General features: G+C 42.4%; 1 pseudogene; it reads right to left on the minus strand.

The window, feature by feature from the left end:
- Positions 1-3,216: 3,216 nt before the first annotated feature.
- Positions 3,217-24,152, minus strand: part of LOC122127445 — a 37,418-nt pseudogene continuing 16,482 nt past the window's right edge.

Here is a 24,152-nt window from a genome sequence, read left to right on the forward strand (position 1 = left end):
AAGTGCCCAGAGGACACTACAGTTTCCACTGCTTTTTTACTTCCACGCAGTGCACAGAGCACACGAGCAAATGCTGGAGGGCACAGGTATGGCTGATTCACCACCCTTCAAGAGAGTCAAAAAAGATGAACACAGTGGCAGGGGACCTGTTCCTCAGCAGAAAGCCTTGCAAGGTTCTGAACATCACCCTAAGTGAGGCTGGCATTTGAGCACAGTCTTGGACAGGTCATGAGCATCTGAAGAGTGTGGAATGTTCTGCTAATCCACAGGTTGACTAAGCAGCCTCTTCTTGGGGGAAAAGGATCTATTATAAGTAAACACTTATCAGAAATCTCACTAAACCTTGTTCTTTATATTAAGTCAGTTCTTCAAGGCAGACAAGTGAGAATGGATAAAGGAGAAGGGCCCTAGGACCACTGAATTTTCCCATCTTAGAGTATCATTTTCTTTCTCAACATACAGTAGGGAAGCCACAGCCTAGTCCTGCTAGCCAATAGAAATATATTCTCAATAGTATATGCCAACATGTTGAGGTCCAGAGAACTCGGTGATAGTGGTTCCACTCTGTTCTCTCAGTAACTTCTCTTCTCTTTTTTGAGATAGGGTCTAATCTAAGTAGGACTTTGGGCTAAGCTACCTTTGTATGCAGATCATAGGCATGTACCACCATGACTAGCCTCATTACTTCTTTTTGTTTTCTTCCCTTTGAAAAGCAGCCAATAGCTCTAACATCGCTCTCTTCCATTTACTTTCTATTCACGCCTTTATCTGGTTCTCTCCATCTGGTCTAACTGGAGCCATCTGTCTCTAGCCAGTACACTGTCATGGTGGTCCATTTTCCTTCTTCCCAGCTAGCTCCATACACATCTGTTTGTTACTAGGGAGTCTTTCCTGACTTGTGCTTTTCACTTTTCCAAATTATTGGATGTGCAAGACAATAAAAGGAATTCCTGAATTTTGCCAAGAGTGTGAATGACATGGCTGATTCAAGGCTGTTAACCATTTTCCACTTAAACACACAAGCAGTGGGCCAGGATTGGTGGCTCACACCTGTGATCTTAGCTAATCAGTAGGCTTAAATCTGGAGGATGGTGGCTCCGAGACCAGCCTAAGCAGGAAAGTCTTGAGATCCCACCTTCAAAATAATCGCAAAAGAAGGGCTGGAAGTATGGCTTACGGTGAGCATACAATCTGAGCAAGAGCTATCATAGTGTAGGTCACCTTGTGCTGCTGGTAGCACAGGCCCTTTAGTCCCAGGTCTGTACTAATAACATCTCTTCAATTCCAACTTTGTGTATGTGTGTGTATGTGTACAACTTCACATACTCATGCACTTGTTGTGTACACTGATAATATTAAGTTACACGTGCTTATGTTGCAGAGACTTCAAACCAATTTGAATCTTTCCAAACACAATGAACCATCAAGAATTCTACCACTGAAACATTCAGTACAAAGATTCCATTTCCAAAATGCCATTTGGTTAGATGGTGTTTACCTATCCATATTTACTTAGTCTTTCCTCTAGTTGACCCTCATCCTCCCATACCATTGCACCTCCACACATTCCCCCAGATTATTGTTTACAATGATCTTAACATTTTCCTGGAAATAAGGATTCTTTAGTGGTAGAATTAGCATTTAATTGTTAGCAAGTCACCTTCTTCAGTAATAACTCACAATGAGCTTAAAGATCTACCCTTAATCAGGTAGGGATAGGTGGACACAGCATAGTAAAATGGACAAAACAGCATTTCAATGCCAGGTGGAGCACTATGGGACCTGACCCGATACCCTCATGTGCTGAACATGGACCTCCAAGGTGAGGGCAGAATACCCTCTTGTACTTATGGGACTCCTGGATATCAGGAAATTAGGAGGCTGAGACCTGAGTCCAACCCTTACTCTTCTCAAATTGCTGGCGAAGTTTCAGAAAAACTCAGTAATCTGCCCAAGGAAGGTATGCTAGGCTACAGGTGAAGAAAGACAGGAGCCTAAAACGTGGCATGCAATTTCTGAGAAGACACCTTCATACTTACTAAGAACTTATGAGCTTATAGAAATGGATTGGTTGTGGTCAGACAGTGTGGGTATGCAAGCCAAGGAGGGGACTGACCACTTCCTTACAGTATCATCCTATAGTGACAAGAAGAGGAAAATAACCCCAAATGGGACTGCACTGGTCATCTACTTGATGTCAAAGTATTAGGGCTGAACAATACTGAGTGTTAACCTGGACTGCTGGTCAGAGAGCTGGAAAAGTAGGGAGTAGGATGTGAATTGAATGATAAATAGAGGGATGAGTTGATGGAAAGAATTGTCAACTGCAACATCACATTCAGATCTACCAGAGATCTCTCATAAAGGGCCAATACAGTCAACCATGTGAACCCATTAGCACTGGTCATTCTTGTTTGCTAGCCAATCACTTTCTGACTTATCAGACATACACACACACCCCAAATGGCCATGGTTTGATGGACACAGAGGGCTAGAATATAAATGTCAGTAAATGCCTGACATGTTAGCAGAGAGTATCAAGGTTTAGCCACCCTGAACTGTTCATTCCCAAGATTCTCAGCCTGTTAGGTCCTTGTGGCAAACTCAGTGCTCCAATGGGAATAGATGCTGCCTCCAGGCCTCCCTTTCGTATTCTCCAGGTCTCAGAAGTCCCCAAAAGGCTGGTCTGGAGGTGTGGGGGAATAATGCAGGCAAAGCCCAAGTGTTGGTGGCTCCAATTCATAGCAATGATAGGGTGCTGCAGAGCTTTGGATTGTGTTGTACCTCCAAGGGAAGGAAGCACTGTTGGCACATGAGTGCATCAGGGCTTCCTGATCCTCCCTGCCCAACAGCAGCTGTTCTGGATTGAGCAGCACACTGGGATGGGGTATGAGGCACCCTGGGGACAAGTACCCACCAGTAGAGGGATGGATAGGGCAGGTAAATCTACAGAGAACAGTGCCAGTACTGGGGAGCTGTGCTCTTTTATCAACTTCTCCACATTTCAGTTTTCAAAAACAACTTAGACTTTAGAGTAAGTTTCAACCTATGGAAAATTTACACAAGTGTGTTTCCCTCACTGCCCTAGCTCTCCCTTGATTCACATGTCATAAAACATATTATTCAAAGTCAGAACATTTCCACTGAAGCCATATTAGTCATTAAACACAAACCTCATACCAACCTCAACATTGCCTCCTTCTGCCCTTCTCTCACTCAGGAGGCCATCTGGTCCTGCAGATCATTGCTCTCCTCCCCTTTGAGGGGCCAAAGTTCCAACCAAACCTCCATCCTTGGCCATTGTGAGGGGTTCTGCTCAGCATTTGCTGTCTTGGTAGACATAGATTGAGGGATGTCGACGGACTGTTCCTCTTTGGCAGGAGCCTACAGAGCAACAGATGCTGCAGCCATCTCAGTGAATCACACTGGGGCACCGAGGTCACCATGCTTACCCTTGTTCATGGTACTCGTGTTAGAACTCAGAGTACTGTACTTGCTAGGTAGGTGAGCTATATGCCTATTTTGTGCTGGTCATTTTTTAGTTATGGTCTTGCTTCCTATCCAGGTACATGCCTGGGCCTGGACTCACCTATTTTAAGCTTCCTGTTGTAGTGAAGTTGATATTCATTGCTAGCTTAAGAGGAGATGTCACCCAGTTTTTGGCCTGGGCTGGCCCTGAATAATGATCATCCAAATCTCAGCATCTTAAATAGTTAGGAATACACATGTGACTTCCAGCTCCAATGTGCCTTCCTTCTCAACCCTACCAACTCAGCAGTGACTGACAGCTTGCTCTCCTCAGTTACTCTTACCCTCTGGAATTTCAGAGAGGAGTCACGCATTTTCTTTTTCATTTTACCCTAATTGCTCCCAAGATTGCTCCTGAAATTGTACTATCTCCCCTCATTGTAGGCTCCCCAAGGAAGTGATACCTTTGGATACTGGATATTTCTACATGAGGAGGTAAACTTAGCTGTGAACCCCAAAGGGAGATCCTGTTATTTCAGTTGTGGGCTGTCAGTTCCTTCTGCAACTCCCTCAGCTACAGTCATTTTCCATGACACAATGGTCTTCCTACACTCCCCACACTGATGGGTACAAAGACAGCATCATGCCAATTGGCCAGGTCAAACTATGGGACACTCAGTGGTGGAGCTGGAGGAGTTGCACATGTCCCCTATCCAATCTGACATCCAGTCCCTCCCTTCAACAGAATTCAATCTCTGTGCATTCTCCTCTCTGCCAACACTCTCAGTCTGTCTCTAGAACTAAGGAACAAGGTATATGTAATTGAGAAACCACAAACACAATCTCTCATCACGAATGGACCAATTTAAATAGTGAAAAAAATGAACCACAAAATTATACTGAACCCCTCTCCCCGCTTCTTTATTTGTGCAAGTTTGCTCCCTAATTGCTCTTGTGTGTTTGTTGGGGAAGGTGTGTGGGTACGGGTGTGGGGGACATTGTGTATAATAGGATTGAACTCAGGGCCTTTGGCTCTTAACCTGGCTCTTTTTGTTCAAAGCTGGCACTCTACCATTCCAGCCACTGATCCCTAGTGGCTTTTTCCAAGCTAATTGCAATAAGAATCTCTTGGGTTTCTCTGCCTACACTGGCTTCAAACTGCAATTCTGGTATCAGCCTCCCAAAAGGCTAGTATTACAGGTGTGTGTGAGCAACTAGTGCATGGCCTCCCACTGCCACTTTAAAAGGGCAGCTTTTAAAGTGAAGTAAAAGAAAATTCTTGATTGAAAACTGGATATCAGTGTGATTTAGGTAAATCTGGAGGCTCCTCATGGGAGGAAAGGCCTTCTCCTTGGAAGTATTACAGCACTACATGAACCAAGTAGGTTTGATGAAATGTCCCCAGAGAACACACAAGATACCCTGAGTGGAACAACACCCAAAGCACAGGTTCTTAGGACATTGTCTAAAATAAGTTTTTAACCAAGGTACTCACAGATGTGCCTCCTATATCCTTGGGAAAGATACCAGTAGAGCAGCCATCTGAATCCTGTCCTACGGGGGTACAGGGTATTTGGAACCAAGCCTTTTCCTTAGTCCAAACCACATCACAAAGAGACAATATGGATGCTTCTAGTCCAATGGCTGGGCCCTTTACTGCTACAAAATTAGGCTTCTTAGACTGGATGAAAGTATTCACTAAGTTTCTAAAGTTAAAAACAATACACAGGGAACAAGTAAAAACATTGCATATGTGAGCAGATGACAAAAATATATTCTAGATTGGAAGTTGCCAAGCAGAAACTGTGCAAATCATAAAAACTAAGATTTCTTAAAAAGCCTCCTCCCAGAAAAGGTAGACTGTGGATCTACCTGCTGCAGGTTGTAAAGGCTTACCTACAGCCTGGATATTACACAGGTGTGGCTGCTGCCACCGGTTGTAGGTGACATAGCCAGAACGGCTTTCGTATTTACAGTGGCTCTTGGCCACTCTGACTATTGCATATAGCCTTTCCAACTTTTTCTCTTTGAAGACCCAAAGATCATACTGATTTCAGGGAGTTCTTTTTTTTTTTTTTTAGGGAGTTCTTGTATCCAAGAAAAAGGAAAATTCAGAGTGAACTTGGCACTAAGATTGTCTGGTACTGACTGAAGGGTTATTGACCAAGGGATATAACCTGCCCCTGCAAGGAGACTTTACACATTGAATTGGAAACACGTATTTTCTAAGGTCTTATAAACTGGACTAAATTAACTTATGGACATGGAGATAAGCTAATTTAAGACATAAGGTTGGAAAGAAAGATCAGCAAGCATCTCAATGCCTGTATCCCATTATGTGTTGGTGGATGCTACTGCCACAGGAAATTGGAGAGCAAAGCAGACATGGGAGAGGGTGGCCTTTGCAGGGGACAAGCACTTGCCATAAAACACAGCCAATGCTGTGCTGGAATTTGTTTTATAGGCTTTGTAGTTCCAGGGAGGTTGATGCTATACTATATAGGGAATCTGCTTCTTCCTCCCTACCCTACAGCTGATTCTGTTTTCAGAGGTAGTTTCTTGTTCTGATTTCACACAGTAGATCAAAGCATAAACTTATACCTACATACATATAAAGTTATTCTTTATAGGTAGTTTGAGCCTGACCATTGAAGAATAACTACAACTTTTCATAATCAGAGTTCTAAGCCAGGGCTTGACTGACAACAGCTATTGAAGCACTTGCTACTAGTTCCTCATCCTCTGAATACTATCAGATGGAATATAGTGCTGCATCTCCCCTCTTCCCTCCCTCCCCCCACCCCACCCCTCTGCAAGTCCTGCAGTTGAACTCAGGGTCTTCTGCTTAGTTGGCTGGCACTTGACTACTTGAATCACACTTTCAGTTCTGTTTGTACTAATCATTGGAGGCTCAATTTTAACAGACTTTTCTAATTGATCTGGTCTTAACACAAATCCTCTGGATGTATCTCAGACTTTTGAGTAGCTAGAATTACAAGTGTGAGTCAATGCTTCCAGCTAGATTATATTGTAAGGAGGGAGGTTGGGAGGTTTGTAAGGAACACAGGAGAACAGGGCTTACAGATGCAGATTCCAGCAATTGGTGTGAGGTGTTGTCTGTTAGGTGAGGCCGACCTCATCTCAGCCTTGCCAATTGCCCCCAAGGTAAGTAAAGTTTTGCATTATGCAAGAATTGATCCTTTAAAAGAACAAGCTGCACTAATATCTAAGGTTTCTAAATGAGATGGCCCAAGGCATTATTCGAAAGCTCACAATGGAGTTTAACGATAAAGCTCTGGTACATGAACACATAAGAATCAAAAACTGTCCATGATTCCATGCTTCTCCCATGATATATTTGTACATATATAAAAAATTCTCATCTCAAGCCCAAAGAAACACAGGTCCCATGGTTTCCCTTATTTGCAATGACTAGTATATGTCTGAGACAAGCAGAAATGTTCAGAGGTGAAATGAACCCCAAGATAAGGACTCACATATTTTTTCTTTCTTGCTATTGTTTTAAACATATTTATAAGATGATTGCTTTGTGGTTTTTTATGTCCCTCCTCCTCAGTATAAACCCTGTTTTCACTGTATTTGATGTTGCTATAATTTGTGGAGGGGAAGGGAAAAAACAAATTGTTTAAACAGGGATACAGATGGACCCATTGCAACAATGAGATGTACAAGACGTTATGTCGAAAAACGAACTTTACAACTCTGGTGTGGTATGGGGAGGGAGATGGGAAGGGATGGTAAGGGGAAACAAAGGAGGAGGGAACAATGCTTGATAAGAAATGTACTCATTTGGGCTGGGAAGGTGGCTCAGTGGTACAGTGCTTGCCTTGCATGCATGAGGCCCTGGTTTGATTCCTCAGCACCACAGAAGCAGAAATAAAAAGCTGGAAGTGGTGCTGTGGCTCAAGAGGTTGAGCGCTAGCCTTGAGGTGAAGAGCTGAGGGACAGTGACCAGGCCCAGAGTTCAGGCCCACGACCGGACTCCCCAACCCCCAAAAAAGAAATGTACTCATTACCTTGCTCATGTAATTGTAACCCCTCTGTACTACATTTTCAAGATTAAAAAAAAATTCTGGTTTCAAAGTCTTTGAGGAAAATCAATACCAGGATTTCAATAGGATTGATATATTGTTTTATAACTGGAATTTCAATTTTTGCCTGGAATGGTAATAATGTCAAATGAAATTATGTCTCTATTTCAGAGGTCCATGCTAAATTCACCAGCAGCCCTGCTCAGAGGAAGGGTGCAATGATGATGTGTAAACTCATTTGTAAACATGAGTTGAACAGAAACTCAGTTTGTTAAAACACAGCCACCCACCAAATCTTTGTAGAAATGACCTGTCAGGAGAGACCTCTCCGGTCCACAAAGCTGTACGATCATGTACTACAAAAGTCCAGCGGCAGTGTGGCTAGTGGTAGGAGATCATGATGGACCGAAAGAGGAAATGTGTACAGTTTTGTTAAGTAAGTATACATGTGGTTGTGTTTGCTAGCCATGGGGCTTGAACATAGGGCCTGTGCACTGTCTCTCAGCCAATTTGTGCTCAAGGCTAGTGTTCTACCAACTAAATCCCAACACCACTTCCAGCTTTTTCTTAGTAGTTTATTGGAGATAAGGGTCTCATGGACTTTCTTGTCTCAGCTGGCTTCAAACTGCAATCCTCAGATTTCAGCCCCCTGAGTACCTAGGATTACAGGCATGAACCAGCAGGCTCCTGGTTTTTATACTTATCCTTTAAAACTTAAAATGAAAGCCCATAAACATTAAGAGGTGTACAATGCAGCATACTCAATTTGTATTTGTTCCCACTGGATCATCTGTGAACTGAGTTAAAGGCTGTCTTAGATATGGAAGGGAAGGAAAGATTTTCCACAAAGTTAGTTTTTGAAGACATTATTATTCAATAGAATTCCTTCTGAGAAGACACTTGACAAGATCAGATGTTAGGTCAAACCCTCATGGAATGGTGTAGGAATTGTCTGGGGAAACCAGGCAACAAAATTTGAATTAGGAGGTAATGTGCTTCCTTCCTCAGCTTACTCAGCTTTATTATCTGAAGAAGAAAGGAATGAGTAGGAAGAGGTCAAGTTCTAGGGCCAGTTTATGGGTTTGTTTTGTTCTCTCTCCAAATCCTGTAAGATAGGAGTGCTGAGTAATAGCCTCTTCCTTTGGAAAGTCCCCACATTATCTCACTCTATCATGAGAGGAGACCTCACTTCTGTGGAGATAAGCTTGCTCTTGGGTCCTTCAGACACATAGTATGCAGACATCAAAAGTCCAATGCTATAAAGGGAACCCAAGATACTCAGTTTTATCAATGATGTAAGGGCCATTTCATGACAATGAATCTGCAAACTGGGTATCATCAATTCCAATAGTGGAAATAGCAGCCCTGGACAGTGGATGATGTAAGATGTTAATTGATCTCCATTCTCACTTCCCTTTCCTTCCATTCTGAATATTTGCCACAATGAAGAGTTTTGCCTCAAAAAGTTTAAGGAATTTGAGTCATGATACCACAGAAACAGGCAAAAATATAATACATAGAAAGATTGTTTTGTGTAATGTCCCTCATAGGCATATGAAGTTAATTTAAATAAACTGAGTAAGAGAAAGGTTAAGTGAAACAGCTTTAAATAAGTAGTTTTTTCTGATTCTCCCATATTCCATTAAGCAAAATTATCACTGATAAAAATGCATTTACTCAAAGCAGCAGCAATGCAGGTTTCACAGAAGCACAATGTTTCGGTTTCCTATAATATCAGTTGAGCCTTCTGTGGGATCTAGGAGAAGGACATGGCATTGTGAGGCTGGGAGAAATAATAGGAGTGAGGATCTGATGAAAACAAGCATCTAAAATCACCTAAAAGTGCAAGAGATGAAGTTTCTACTTAAATATCTGTATCTATCTTTTCTCTTTCTCTAATACTAGTACTATAAGCCTCAGCCACTGTCAAGGGCAGAGACTGGATACCTGAGGAGGGAGCAGACTGGAGAGCAGCAAGATTGGTAAAAAAAAAAAGCTCTAAGATGCACAGGAGAGGACTCAGGTGGTCTCACAGAAGATGTACAAAGTCACCACTGAAGACAATGGCATGTGTGTGTGTTTGTGTATGTGTGTGTGTGTGTGTGTGTGTAAAAAGTGAGGCTTAAAGTCATGCAACATATCCTGAACTATGATTTAACAATGAGCAGTGTCACACATTGATATGAGGTTCTGATAATCTAGAGCAGAATTATGTCCACTGATGAAGGTTTGTAATTTCAAGTCAAGTAAGAAAGCAGTGCCTTCTAGCACCACAAAACTCCAATCTGAGAACTCAGAATAATAATGGGATTATAATATTTAATGGGATTATAATATTTCAAACCATAGGTATGTTATTCTGGGGAATAACAGAGATGGGGGGGATTGAGATCCAAGGCTAGTCTAGGCAAAGTGTTAGCAAGCAGACCTTATCTCAACAAATTCTTCTGGCTAGGTGGTTCATTCCTGAAATCCCAGCTCTGTGGGAGGTGTACGTGAGGGAAGAGCAAAGCCCAAAAATTACTTAAAATACTTAAAGCAAGAAGGGGGCAGGAGGTGGTAGAATGCATGCTAGCATGTATGAGGCTTTGAGTCCAATCAAACGATAATACTATTAAAACAACCCAACAGATGTAAGATGTGCTCATTAGCTGGATTCAGCTTTTTTCCTCTCTACTAGAAATATTTAGAATTTGGGGAAGCATAGGAGAAGTGTACAGCACAAGTACCATGCAGCTGTACATTATCTATACAGCACTCTTAGCCAACATGCTGAGCACTTGCTGGGTTTCAGTTGTTGGCCTCTGATAAGCAGTCATTAATATCAGACTCACAGAAAGAGCAGATGAGTTAATCGAGTCAACTGACTTAAATGACTCACATTGAAGCCTATGCAGGGCTGTGATCTTCAGTTCTAGTACTTGGAAAACTAACCCCAATCCTGATGCAAACACATTGGCTCTGCAAACCTGATTGCATCTGCCATCTTGGTGCCTTTTCTGTTTCTATCATCTGTGAGATGGTCTATCAAGTAAGTTAAATCCAGGCCACAATAGAAGACGCTGCCCATTGCACTGAGATACACCTGCTGTCATCGGCAGTGGCTGTTTTCAGGGCACTCTGGACTTCTTTTATCACCTGGAAGTCACCATAAGTTCCAATGATAAGAACCACTTCGGGTACAGACTACTATAAGCGTTTTACTAGTCGACAAACTAGACTACAGAAAACTCATGCCCAGACTGATGTGCTTTGCTTTGCATAGAACAGCAATAAACAGTCTGTACATTGCTTATTTTCTGGAAGGAGAGACATATGTGCTGGGGACAAAATACACTGTAACTATGAAACAAGAGGAATAGCATAGGAAAAGAAAGACCCATCTGTACGGTATTTTCACAATAATAATAATAATAATAATAATAATAAGAAGAAGAAGAAGAAGAAGAAGAAGAAGAAAGCCTTTGTTTCTCTGAAGGTTACAAGAAATGGGTATTTCTGCAGTTTGAACAGCAGGTGGCACTTTTAACTACTTTACAAGTGAGTCCAGTCTGTTTGTTGTTGTTTTTGTTATTGTTGTTGCTGATTTAGCTTAGGATAGAAACCTAAGTGATATGGTGAGAGGGCACAAAATCATTTAAAATGATCTTGGAAACATTAAAAAACCTCACCAGTGAACAGATTGCAGTCTAAAAATGTACCAAAAATCAAGCCCTGAACTTGTTCTGTATGAGTGTAGCTAGCACACAGACCTTCTGTAGGTAGCTTTCCTTGTCTGGAACAACCTACTCAAGCTGTGTACAAAGGAAAAGAAACAACACTAGAACTTAAAATTTGGAAATGGCCAGTGCAAGTTGAGATGTATGCATTTCTAGAGTCTTCCTAGCACTAAGGGCTTTTGAACAACAATCTCTCCAACAACAATCTCCTTGGCCTTTGCAAGCTCCCTTTTCAGGTATTAGTCAATATGCATGCATAGAAAGCCCCCTTGCTGTGTGCTCTGCCACAACACTAAGATCATCAGTGTTGTAGAATGATGGGGAAACTTCTCCCAGGACAGAATGTGGCCATTGTTATGTTTAGCAAATAATTAACCTGTCAAACTGGGCACCAGTGGCCCTTGACTGTAAACCTAGCTACACAGGAGGCAGAGATATGAGTATGCCAGTAAAAAACCAGCTTGGGCAGGAAAGGCCTTGAGACACTTATCTCCAAGAAACCACCAGAAAACTGGAAGTGGCACTGTGGCTCAAGTGATAGAGAGCTAGACTTGAGCTGAAGAACAGAGAGACAGCCCCTAGGCCTAGAGTTCAAGTCCCATGACTGACAAAATAAAGGAAAAAAAAGTAAAAGAAAGAAAGAAAGAAAGGGAAAAAGGAAAGAGAGAAAGAGAGAGAAAGAGAAAGAAAGAAAGAAAGAAAGAAAGAAAGAAAGGAAGAAAGAAAGAAAGAAAGAAAGAAAGAAAGAAAGAAAGAAAGAAAGAGAAAGAAAGAAAGAAAGAAAAAAGAAAAAGTCGAAAGAAAAAAACCTGTCATGATGAGAGATATGGCAAAGCTCCAGCCTCTGCAGATAAAGACATCCTGACCTGGGAGATGGCTCAAAAACAGAGGCACTGTTACCTTCTCCTGGTAAGAACCAAAGCTCCCACTGGAGCCCATACCATTAGAATGGAGCAGATTCCCAGCACATGCCTACAGCCCCAAGTCAGTGTGGCCAGAGTGATTAGCAGCCAAGCTTCCAAGTCCCCTTTGATTCCTGCCTCCTGGGCACATTGTGGGCCAGCTCAGAAGGAGGTTTCAGAAGAGCATAAAGAGCCATGAAGCAAAGCAGTCATGTAGAAACACAAAGCACATGACTCTCACCCCTGGTCTTCCAGAGTTATTCTCAGATTATTTTGTGGATAAGAAGATGTGAGTGAATCATCTTGCTTCCTGAAAAATATCTCTGTATAGGTAGGCATTCTTTGCCTCACACTGAAAGGCAACCACTTGTCCAAAGGCTGGTCTCATCTGTGGCCAATAAATTTCCTTTTCCCGGCCATCATCCCTTTAACAGACATCTGTATGTTGGCTGATAGCACATCCATGAATGGAGATGTACCTGCGAAGGTTTTGAAACCATAGTGGTCCATGATGTCCTATCACCATTTCTCTCCCACTGTCATCTCAGAATTAGACCAGAAGCTGGTTGCAATCACAGCACATATCAACACAAGACTGTCAATACCTGAACCTTGTCAAAGTCTACTTCAAAGATACCTTTCAGTTTCAATCTATGTCTGACAGAGTATCTACCCCCTACTTTTTTGGTCTAGGATATATGGAGCTATAAACTGGGAGACTTAGAGAATAAGATTAGAGAGAATGGGTCTCCTGGACAGGATCTGCTATAGGTATGACAAGTTGGAAGGAAAAAGAAGCAGCATAAGGAAATATTAACATGGCCAAAGTAGTCAAAAGACATCTCTCCAATGCAAGAATGTGTTTCTGACAAACTTGTTCTTGTTGGGCCATGACCTGGTATGGTGGTGCCACTTTACACTCTGGTCCCAATAGAGTAACATACATGTCATGGCTTCTTCCTTCCACGGCCTAGGCTGACTACCAGAGGTTCATTCCCTGTTTTTACCTCTGCTTTCTAAAAGGGTACACACATCAAGGGGCTCTCTTCTTTCCCTCTACAAATATTCTACCAATGTTCCCTCATTTCACAACTCCTCATTGCCAATCTAGGTGCTGCTGTTCTATGAGTCCTAATGTATCCTCTCCTGAGCCTAACATTTGTTGCCTTTCCTCCTTTTGGTGCTGGGGACTGAACTGAGAGTCATGTGCATGCCAGGGATGTACTCTACTACTGAGCTGCATCTTCACCTCTGAACTTTGTTTATCATACTTGTCAAGAACTCTATTAAGTATTTGATACAATTACTAAGGTACATGAGAATAAGGGAGATGCTGCACTTAGCAATTGGACAAAAAAATCACCGATCTATAGGAATCACCTCCACATTAGCTTGTGTGGCAATGAATGCAGAGCTCTGGCTAGGAGAAAACAAAAGTCATGCCTGAGAAATAATACATGGTGGTCTACTGGTAAAATTATCAACAGGAGTTTTCTAAGGAGTGAGGCATGAGTCATTAATTATGAACCAAGAACTACTTCTTCAAAAGTGTAAAGAAATAAGCCAAAGCCACCAGAAAAGACTCATGAAAAGACTCATAAATGGGTACTTAAGAGAAAACAAAAATGTTCTTAGTCAAACACTGGTAGATAGGATGGGTGGTGCCTCCATCACAGCTTGGCCTCAATCCTTAACCCACTGAGGAATGAGAGTGCCTTGGCCAGGCCTGCCTTCAGTTCTGACCCAGCAGCCTTAGAAGATTTGGGTTCATCCAACCTGGTCAGTTCTAGGACTAGAGACCCAGGGGTATCAATACTTACTCCATAGGACTCCCACAATGGAAGCTATTTGCACTTTGATCTCCCTGGGGCAAGGACACAAAATAACCTGCTTCTAGTCACAGATCACTCTCTGGGACAGTTTACTTTCTAATGAGTGAGACCAGCTTGGCTTAAAGATCTCTATCCCACCCCTCCCTACCCTACCCCAACCTCAGGGCTGGTAGAGGAAAACTTACGGAACTTACCATCTCCCAACTTTACTAGCAACAAGGTACTTGCACCTCACCCAGAAGTACCTTTTCCTTAGAGCTTTCTATAAGTTGCAGTATTCCCATAGCCCTTTTTCTGAAGAAAAAGGTACTCTTACAGGTTATTGGTGGCCATGGAGGAATGCTTGTCACAGACAACCTGCCTGGAGCCTCACTGAAAGAAGAGTGAAAGATTCTGGCAAAAAGAACCAGTGATTGATTTGGCCTCCAGTGAAAACAGAAGTGTTCACCCTCTTCCTGGCCATTGTAGGTTCTAAGCAGTTGAGATTTCTGTTTCACTCATGTAAAGTAAACATACCCAACAGGCTAGATCCATCCATCCCTTATATCCTTACAACACCCTGTGGGCCTCAGACAGCTTTGACTGCTGGAAAAATGAACATGAGAATGGGTCATTGGGACAGGCCATGTCTCCCCTCCTCTCCTTGACTTGGAAGTACTGTGTCAAGCAGTTCTTGATACACTATGGGACTGGTCAGCTTCTCAGCCTCTCACTCCCTCAAACATCTAGAATCACTTCTGTACTTAAAGCTGCCAGACACCTTGAGAAACTACCCTGGCAACCAGGAACTTGCACTCATCCTGTGAGTGCTGCTTCATTGCCAACTGAACTCTAAACACAGGGATCAGTGTTCCTGATACTGTTTCTGGGGAATGTGACTGAAATCCCTCTGATGGGACATGAGACAAGAACCTGTGGTTGTCTGAAGGAGAAGTAGCATCTGGATCTAGTTTTCTTTCTCTTCAAACTGCTTTTTTGCTAGTTGCATGCTTTTGAGAGATTGAAAACTATAAAACTGGGCCAGGAGGAAAAACAACAACATTGGCACTTGTCATCCTCCTCTTCAAAATAGCAGAAAAACCATGAATTTAATACTCCTCTTGAGCACCAGTCCTATATTGCTAAGATTAAATCCTTCTGTCCAAATTTATATTTCAAATACACTGAAAGAATAAAAAGGATTCTAAAGAAGAATAAGGGCTCAGGGTATAAAATGTATACTTCTTTATTTATACAAATAGGGTTTTAAAACAATCATATTTAAAAGAAATCTGCATTTTTACATTCACTGTCAGTGAGTTCCTGACAGAGAAGGCTGAGCATGATGATACATAGCAAGGTCCCACTGCAGGACAACAGTAGCTCAGGATAGCACCATTTATTTGAGAAGCAGTAGGCAGGCCCTGGCATTCCTGTTGCACTGCTAGCAATGGGAAATCTTAAACCTCTTCTTCCACAAGACTTCTTCAAATTCCCCCTGTTCATCAGCAGTGGCATCTTTGATTTGCTGGTACTTGGACACCGGGTCATTGATGTTGCTTTCAGCCTCAGTGAACTCCATCTCATGCATGCCCTCGCTTGTATACCAGTGCAAGAATGCCTTGTGTTGGAACATGGCACTGAACTGCTCTGAGGTGTGCTTGAAGGGTTCCTGGATGGCCGTGTTGTTGCCAATGAATGTGGCCAACATCGTGAGGCCATGTGTGGGAATGTCACACACAAGTGTCTTCATGTTGTTGGGGATCCATTCTGCAAAGTAGCTGCTGTTCTTGTTCTGCAAGTTGAGCATCTGCTCATCCACCTCCTTCATGGACATGCGGTCTCAGAAGATGGCAGCCGCTGTCAGGTAGAAGCCATGGCGGGGATCACAGGTGACCATCGTATTCTTGGTGTAAACATCTGCTGGGTGAGCTTGGGCACTGAGAGAGCATTGTACTGCTGGCTGGCACGGCTTGTCAGGGGTGCAAGGCCAGGCATGAAGAAGCGCAGGCAGGGCAAGGACACCGTGTTCACAGCCAGCTTGCGCAGGTCTGCATTCAGCTGGGCAGGGAAGCGCAGGCAGGTGGTGACCTTGATCATGGTAGCCAACACCAGGTGGTTCAGGTCTCCATAGGTGGGCAAGGGCAGCTTCAGGGTGCAAAAGCAGATGTCATACAGGGCCTTGTTGTCAATGCAGAATGTTTCATCTACATTTTCCACCAACTGGTGGACAGACAAGATGGTGTTGTAGGGTTAGGTGAGGATGATAGGGTTAGGTGGATAAAGGCTCAGCCCAGCACTGGGAACTAGAGTGTCTGGATGTTAGGGAGGAGGGGTGCCCGTTAGCCATCTCCCATGGACTATGATGACATATCAAATATGAAGTTGTCTGGTCTGAAACTCTGGCCAAATGGTTCCAATCTCACTGAGTCTAAGGTGCCAGTGTCCAACATCTTGGGCAAGGGCATGACACTGAAGGTGTTCATGATGCTGTCTGGGAACTCCTCTCGGATCTTGTTGAGACTGAGGGTGCCCATGCCTGACCTGGTGCTACCTCCCAGGGAGTAGGCCAGCTAGAAACCCTGGAGACAGACACACCTTTCTGCTTACCACTTCCAGCACAGACTCCACCAGCTCGGTTCCCTCTGTGTAGTGGCCCTTGGCCCAGTTATTGCCTGCTCTGTTCTGGCCTATCAGACACAAAGACATGATGAGACACATACTCCAGGAATAATGACTTTGCTATATGCATTGTGAAGACTATAGGCTCCTCTGAGCAACTTTGGCTATTATTTTAGATACACTGGTGAAATAAAGGAAATGTTTTCTTTTTTGGGGTCTAGTCGTGGGCCTGAACTCTGGGCCTGGGCGCTGTCCCTCAGCTCTTCAGCTCAAGGCTAGTGCTCTACCACTTAAGCCACAGCACCACTTCTGGCTTTTTTTCCTGATTATATGGTGCTGAGGAATCGAACCCAGGGCCTCATGCATGCAAGGCAAGCACGGTACTGCTGAGCCACCTTCCTAGCCCCCAGGAAATGTTTTCAATGTATCTGGGACCCTACAAATCACCCAGGTTCTAAAGAAAGTAAAGACAATGTGGAGGAAGATACATTTTAACCCAAACCACGTACTTCTAAAAATGAACAGAGCCTGGTGATGGGAAGGGGTCTCAGTGGTAGAGTGCTTGCCTCACATGCACAAGGCCCTGGGATCGATTCCTCAACACCACATAAACAGAAAAAGCCAGAAGGGATGCTGTGGTTCAAGCGGTAGAGTGCTTGCCTTGTGCTGAAGAGCTGAGGTACAGTGCTCAGGCCCAGAGTTCAAGCCCCACGACCGACCAAAAAAAATGAACAGAGCCTGCCTCAATACTGGAAAAGTACTTACTTTCACAGGAGGAACAAGAGAACAGAATGGTCAGAGGGAAGCTAAGCTGCAGGCACTTGTCTGCACCTTGCTCACACATAGCTGTGCTTTGATTTCTGGTGTCCTGAAATGGTTCCCTGTTATTGCCAGGTATTTGAAATGGCCAGCAGCACTGAAACCTTGTTGGAGGCGTTCCCTGCTCGCTGATCATTCCCTTCAGAGGCTGTTTGCAGACTGGTATTTATCTGTGCTGATTGAGTGGACAGGGACATGACTCCTGTGGACTGAAATAGGTGGGTTAGGTGAGGATGATATCTAGATGAATAAAGGCTCAGCTCAGCTCTGGGAACTGGAGTGTCTGGATGTTAGGAAGGAGGGGTGCCTGTTAGCCATCTTCTATGGACCATGCTGACATACTAAATATGAAGTGTCTGGACTGAAACTCTATGGTTCCGATCCTACTAAGTCTAAGGTGCCAGGCTCTAGGTCCACCATGATGGCCCGAGGAACATATTTGTTGCCTGTGGGAACAAGAGTTGACTTGGGCCTATACTTGACAAGGAACTTAGGAGCAGAGCTTATGATTCTAAGTGGCTCTCAGCATTCATTATAGAAATTACAGCATTTCAGACATGGAAACAGAAAAGATATCTTGAGAATGAATCACCATGCAAGAGGCTTCAGCAACTTTAAGGACGTTTGCAGTTGTCTATTTCCATGCATTTTATTCCTTTGCTTTGGGCATGGTGGCTGAAATCTCAGCTACTCAGGAGGCAAAGATGAGCATCAGGCTTTGAGTCTAATGGGGCAAAAGAAAGATGACAACACCTTTTTTTTTGTTGTGTTGTTCATGGTGGGGCTTGAACTCTGGGCCTGGGCACTGTCCCTCAGCTCTTCAGCTCAAGGCTAGCACCTCTATCACTTGAGCCACAGTCCAACTCTCAGTTTTCTGAGTTGTTTATTGTAGATAAGGGTCTCAGGGACTTTCCTGCCCAGGCTGGATTTGAACGATGATTCTCATTTCTCAGCCTCCTGAGTAGCTAGGATTATTGGTGTGAGTCATCATTGCCTATCAAGCAAGAAGCTTTCTCTTTTTTGTTAATTTTATTTTTATTGTAAAGGTGCTGTATAGAGGAGTTACAGTTACATGAGTAAGGAAATGAGAACATTTATTGTTGAACATTGTTACCCACTCCTTTGTTGTTCTCCCACTATCCCTTCCCTTCCCCAATTAAAAGTAGCTAGGTGCAGAGCACCAGTGGCTCATGCCTATAATCTTAGCAACTCTGAAGTTGGAGATCATCACTGTTCAAAGCCAGCCTGGGCAGGAAAGTCTGTGAGACTCTTATCTCCAATAAACTAATAGAAAACCAGAAATGGCACTGTGGCTTAAGTGGTAGGGCTGCTTGTCTTGAACAGAAGAGTTGGGGCACAGTGCATAGGCCCAGAGTTTAAGTGCCACTGCCGACAAAAAAAACAAACAAACAAAACAAAAGAGCCAGGTGTGGCTCTTCAGCAAGTAGATGTAGGGGGAATTCAAGTATAATGCTTTCCTGGGGAAAATACATAAAATTCATATTTCTTGTGTTATAATGTTTCAATAATTGTTATCAAATAGGACATTTCCCTGTATTCAAATACTCAGAGCAACCTTGGGCAATTACTTGCAATTTGCCATTTAACCTGATTTTTCAAAAGGGATATCAGTTAAAATGATATAAACATGAGTTTGAGACTGCCCCCTTCCTAAACAATGACATGAAGAAAACTGGCCATCCTGCCTGATATACAGGATCTAATAAAGACACAACATAAAATACTGTTCATAGCAGTGACACAATTCCACACAACGACTCTCAACCAAGGAACCACAAGATTAAAGTCTTATATCTTACTTAAGCAATATCAACACAAAATACCAAGGTGAGGATATCCCCAAATGTAGATCTATAAAACTCAAATACATTAAATAGCTCTGTCCTTTTGTTTGCACTTTTTCATTGGTTTATTACACAGGAAAACCAATTATCTACGATTCTGTTTGTATACAATGATGTAGAATGGAAACTCTTTATATAAAATTAAATGAATTTCACATTGACAGTTACAAAAACTGACAATCTACTCTGTAGACTTCAGTAAGGTTGTTTGTATTAGGAAAGACAATATATATCATTTAAAAGCAGTGTTTACACATTATTATTGGGTTTTTCTACATCACAACAATGTTTTTTACTTTAAAAACCTTAAAAAGAATTTATTGTTGGCTAAGTATTCATATTCAAAATGCTGAAGTCCAGAAGTGTTATAGATTTCAAGGTGAGACACTTTATTTATGCTTTATGATTTGGACTATTCACATATATATTAGTGACTGAACATCCCTCTTTAAAATTTTAAAATTTTCAATTTCAAATTTTATTTTTAGAAATTTAATCTGTATTTTAAAGAGGGCAATGCAACTGGGCTCTGGTTGCTGAAGGGTGAAATTCTAGCTACTCAAAAGTCTGAGATCTTAGGATCGCAGATTGAAGCCAGCTGGGGCAGGAAATTCTGGGAGACTCTCATCTCCAAGAAACTACCTGAAATAGTTGGTGTCATGCCACCTCCTGCGGAGTCTGCATGAGATCGCGTTAGACAAAGAGCTTTAAGGAAGCATGCCTGCAGGAAGGGGGTGTTGGTTCAAGGCTTCCCATACACTTGGCTGCACCTTTATAGCCTCTACCTTTATTCTTACTATATTCTTCTTGGCTGTACATTCGTTGCTTTTATTCTCGTTTTGGCTATTTTTCTATTGATCCGTGAACAGAGCATGTTGTTTCTTTCCAGTCCAATAGAGATGACTTCTCTAAATAATAAAGACTAGGACCAAAGATTAAATGTGGGCGATGCCCCAATCAATCATCTGATGTGACGCTGCCTCCAAAAACTCCTACAACTTCACAAGCGGTTTTGTGGCTCACGCATAGTAAACATAAAAACTTAAAATTTGCAAATATGTTACAACAAGCAGAATTAATGAATTAAACTAAGCTAGAAGGAGTTATCCCAGAAGCCCAGAGAGTTCTAAAAAAAGGAACCCCTGATAATAAAAGGAAAAGAAAGATTGAAGAGATGAAGGACAATGCCTATGCCCAGAGTTGAAGCCCCATGACAAAAAAAAAAAAAATTCAGGTGTGGCTAGTCAGCAAGTACAGGTAGGGGGAATTCAGTAAAAGGCTTTCCTGAGGAAATTCACAAGTGTATACTCAAAAATTAAAACAAAATATATGGTGGAGTGGCTCAGGTGGATACAGCACTTGACTTACAAGATTGAGGCCCCAAATTCGAACTACAATACCACCCTAAGAAAGGCAGGAACTCCTTCCTTGTCATTAGTATTCCCCAGGGACCTATTCTGCCACAGTATTGGAAGCCGGACAGGAGACACTCACTAGCTGCCTCATTGTAATATACCTCGATTCTCTGCAGCTGTAAGCTGCTGTCTACATAATAGTTGCCAGTGCAGTCAATGTTGTGCTCATCGCTTAGCATTTCCCCAAACTGAGATGGAACTAGAAGTGTATTATGGCCTAGAATGTTAACTGTCCAAACAATGGATTTTAAAATAACTATAAGAAACCCAAGTCCTGTTGACACAAATATTTTTGTAAAAAAATTAGATATTTTAAATTAAAAAAAGCACAAAAATTGATGGTATTTTAGTTTTGTTAATCTCTTTGCTATCTGGCTGAATAGAAGACATCTGGGTTCTCCTATGTTTATTCCATCTTACGGGATACCATATTCTGTTTGGATTCTATGATGAGAACCTGGCCTTATATGGACATGAAATTGCCAAAGCAGTAACTTGAAGACTCAGCTAGAAGGGTTTCCAGAACCCCAAGGATCCTCAGATCATACACCGACAACCACTGATTTAGAAAACACCCAACTTAAGGGAACTGAGATAGGGCATGAAAACTCAGAGAAATTTGCATTAAGGTGTATGAACTGTTCTCAATTATCTAATACTCATCAGTTGACAAAAAGGGAATCCTCTGTATCTGTCAGCTCAAAGACACTGCACTCCTTTCTTTCAAATCAGACCAAAAATGCATTAGTCTATTCCCAGGAAACTAAGTACAATGACTTGAGTCTCAGGTAAGACTAAGACATGCAAGGGATTTGAAACCACCCCAGCCTTGCTTAAAAAACCACACCCACCTGGGCCACACAAATTAGGGAAATTGGGGAAACTATCTGGGGGACTTGATTTCCAGGAGGTTAGGGACTACTATGGAGCCCCACCTACCTCAGCCTAGACATGACCACCACCACCTGCACCCTCCAACCCCATCCTCTTCCTCCTCATCCCCCTAAATTTGAGACTAGGATCCTAGGCCAGTGTCATGCTCCCCTTTGCGCCAATCTGGTTGCCACAGTGGCTTGCCTGTATGTACACGATCTCCCTCACGGTGTAGGGCTGCAAAGAGTTGGATGTGTGTCCTCAGCAGTGGTGTACACAGAGGAAAACAGGTAGGGCTGGGGAGCAGGAATCTGACACAGCCAACTCAGATCCCCATTTAAACGTCTGTTTGTTACGGGGTAGAGGAGATGGGGTGGACTTGATAGGCAGAGCCAGCAGGTGTTCCAACTCAGTCTGCCTACTGCTGGGTAATCAGAGATAGCTACCTGTTATCACTTAACCCTGGCATCCAGCTGTCAGTCTCAAGTCAATTAGCACAGCTGCCACTCTATTTGGAACCTCTTGCCACACTGCCATCCACCTCCTACCCTGACTCACAAGAGAGGCTGAACCCTGGGATCCAGGAAGCAAGAGGAGGGGCTTCCTCTACACAAGGTACTTGTGCCAGAAGCCAAGAACAAGCCTACCATCTATTTTTGATAGGAGGGCCTAGAACTGAAGGGGCACGTTCTGTTGGATTCCATGACTGATTTCCATTCTGGGAAGAGTCAGGGGCTTAGGGCCTTGCCTTCATACTCAGGTTTTCTTTTCTTTTCTCTTAAAAGCAGCTTGCTTTATTACTTAAGCCATAGGTCTACTACAGTCTACTTTTTGTTTCATTTGGCTTCTGCTCCAAGCGTGAGAACTCAGCTCCTGCTCTGTGTATGTGTGTGTGTGTGTGTGTGTGTGTGTGTGTGTTGGCCGGAGTTAGGCACGTTGGTGTTAGGGCTTGAAATTAAGGCCTGGTGACTCTTTCTGAGATTTTTACTATTATTGAGATTAGGTGATTACCTAAATTTCTCTTATTTCAGAATATTGTGGAATAGTGATATTTAGTTGAAGTCACAAACATATTTTAACCTTCACAATGCAAATTGTCATTATTATGGTCGATAAAGTTTGTGAATTCTATTAGCTTTGACAATACAATTCTATAAGCTTTGACAATACAATTATTTCTTCCAGGTGATATATACATTTCTTTCCTTTTGCTTACTGTAAGATGTTCTGTCTTTCACTCTCATTCCTCTCCTCTCTTTCTGAGGTTTTATTGATTTACTTAGTTAACTGAAGGGTAGATGGCTCTCCTACTTGAGCCACAGCTAAACTTCTGCCTTTTTTAAGTGATTAATATGAGGCAAGAATTCCATGGGTAGTCCAGGGCAGTACAGAGAGGCTTGAAATCTGAGGATCAGAGTTCAAAGTCAGCCTGGGCAGGAAAGTCAATGAGCCTCTTAACTCCAGTCAACCTAATAGGTGGAAGATAGTAGAGCTGTAGCCTTGAGCAAAACACTTCAATTTTAAGTCCCTCGACTGAACACACTGAAGCAAGTTTCATGGACTTTCCTGTCCAGTATGGCTTTGAACCATGACCTACAGATTTCTGTTTCCTTAGCATTCAGAATTATAAGTGTGAGTCAACATTTACAAATCTTTAATTACCTCTTCTTTCACCTTTTCAGTTATTTATTATTTCTTTCTTTTTGGCATTTGTTATTAGGCACTAACTATTATGCTGTTTTTTTGTTTCCCTTGAAACTACCATGACCTACAACTTTGACCACAGGTAAACTACAGGCTGTTTTTCTTTTTTGCAGCTCTTTTTCTAGGGCTTAAACTCAGGTCACAGTGACTGAGGTTCTATTTTTTTTTAATTGAGTGGTGGTTCTTAGGTCTTGAAATTAAGTCATGATGACTTTCCTTGAGGTTTATTTATTTTTACCTTAATAGTAGCTGGTTTCACTACTTGGGCCACAGCTCAACTTTTGCATTTTTTTGTGGTTAATAGGGGATTAGAATATCAACAGAAAGTCAAGAGCATTACAGAAAGGACTGAAATCTGAGAATCATGTTTCAATGCCAGTCTTGGGCAAGAAAATCAATGAGACAATTATCTCTAATAACCACTGAGAGGTTGGAAGAAGTAGACCTGTAGCCATGAGCAAAACATAGCAAGTTCAAGCCCCCATACTGAACACAGTAAAATATGTCTCCTGTACTTTCCTGCCTGGGCTGGCTTTGAACCAAAGTCCTCAGTTTTCAGTAATCTGAGCAGGTAGAATTACAGTTTTGATTTAGAAGGCCTTAATATGCTCCTTTTCCACCTTTTCATTTATTTGATTGTCCCTTCCCCCTTTTTCAAAGTTCATATCCTTTATTATTAGGGCCTACTCATTTATGCTCAGTATTTAATTAATTAATTTATTGATATTGTCAGTTGTGGGGCTTGAACTCAATGCCTAGGAACTGTCCATCAGGGACACAGCAGGCACACTACTATTTTCAGACATAGTGCCACTTCTACTTAGTTGGAAAAAACAGTCACCAGGGGACCTTTTAGCCGAGGCTGGCTTCCAAATGTGATTCTCAGATCTAAGCTTCCTGAG

This window comes from Dipodomys spectabilis, unplaced genomic scaffold (genome assembly GCF_019054845.1).
Source record: "Dipodomys spectabilis isolate Male_0828 unplaced genomic scaffold, ASM1905484v1 ptg000301l, whole genome shotgun sequence".
Taxonomy (NCBI): Eukaryota; Metazoa; Chordata; class Mammalia; order Rodentia; family Heteromyidae; genus Dipodomys; species Dipodomys spectabilis.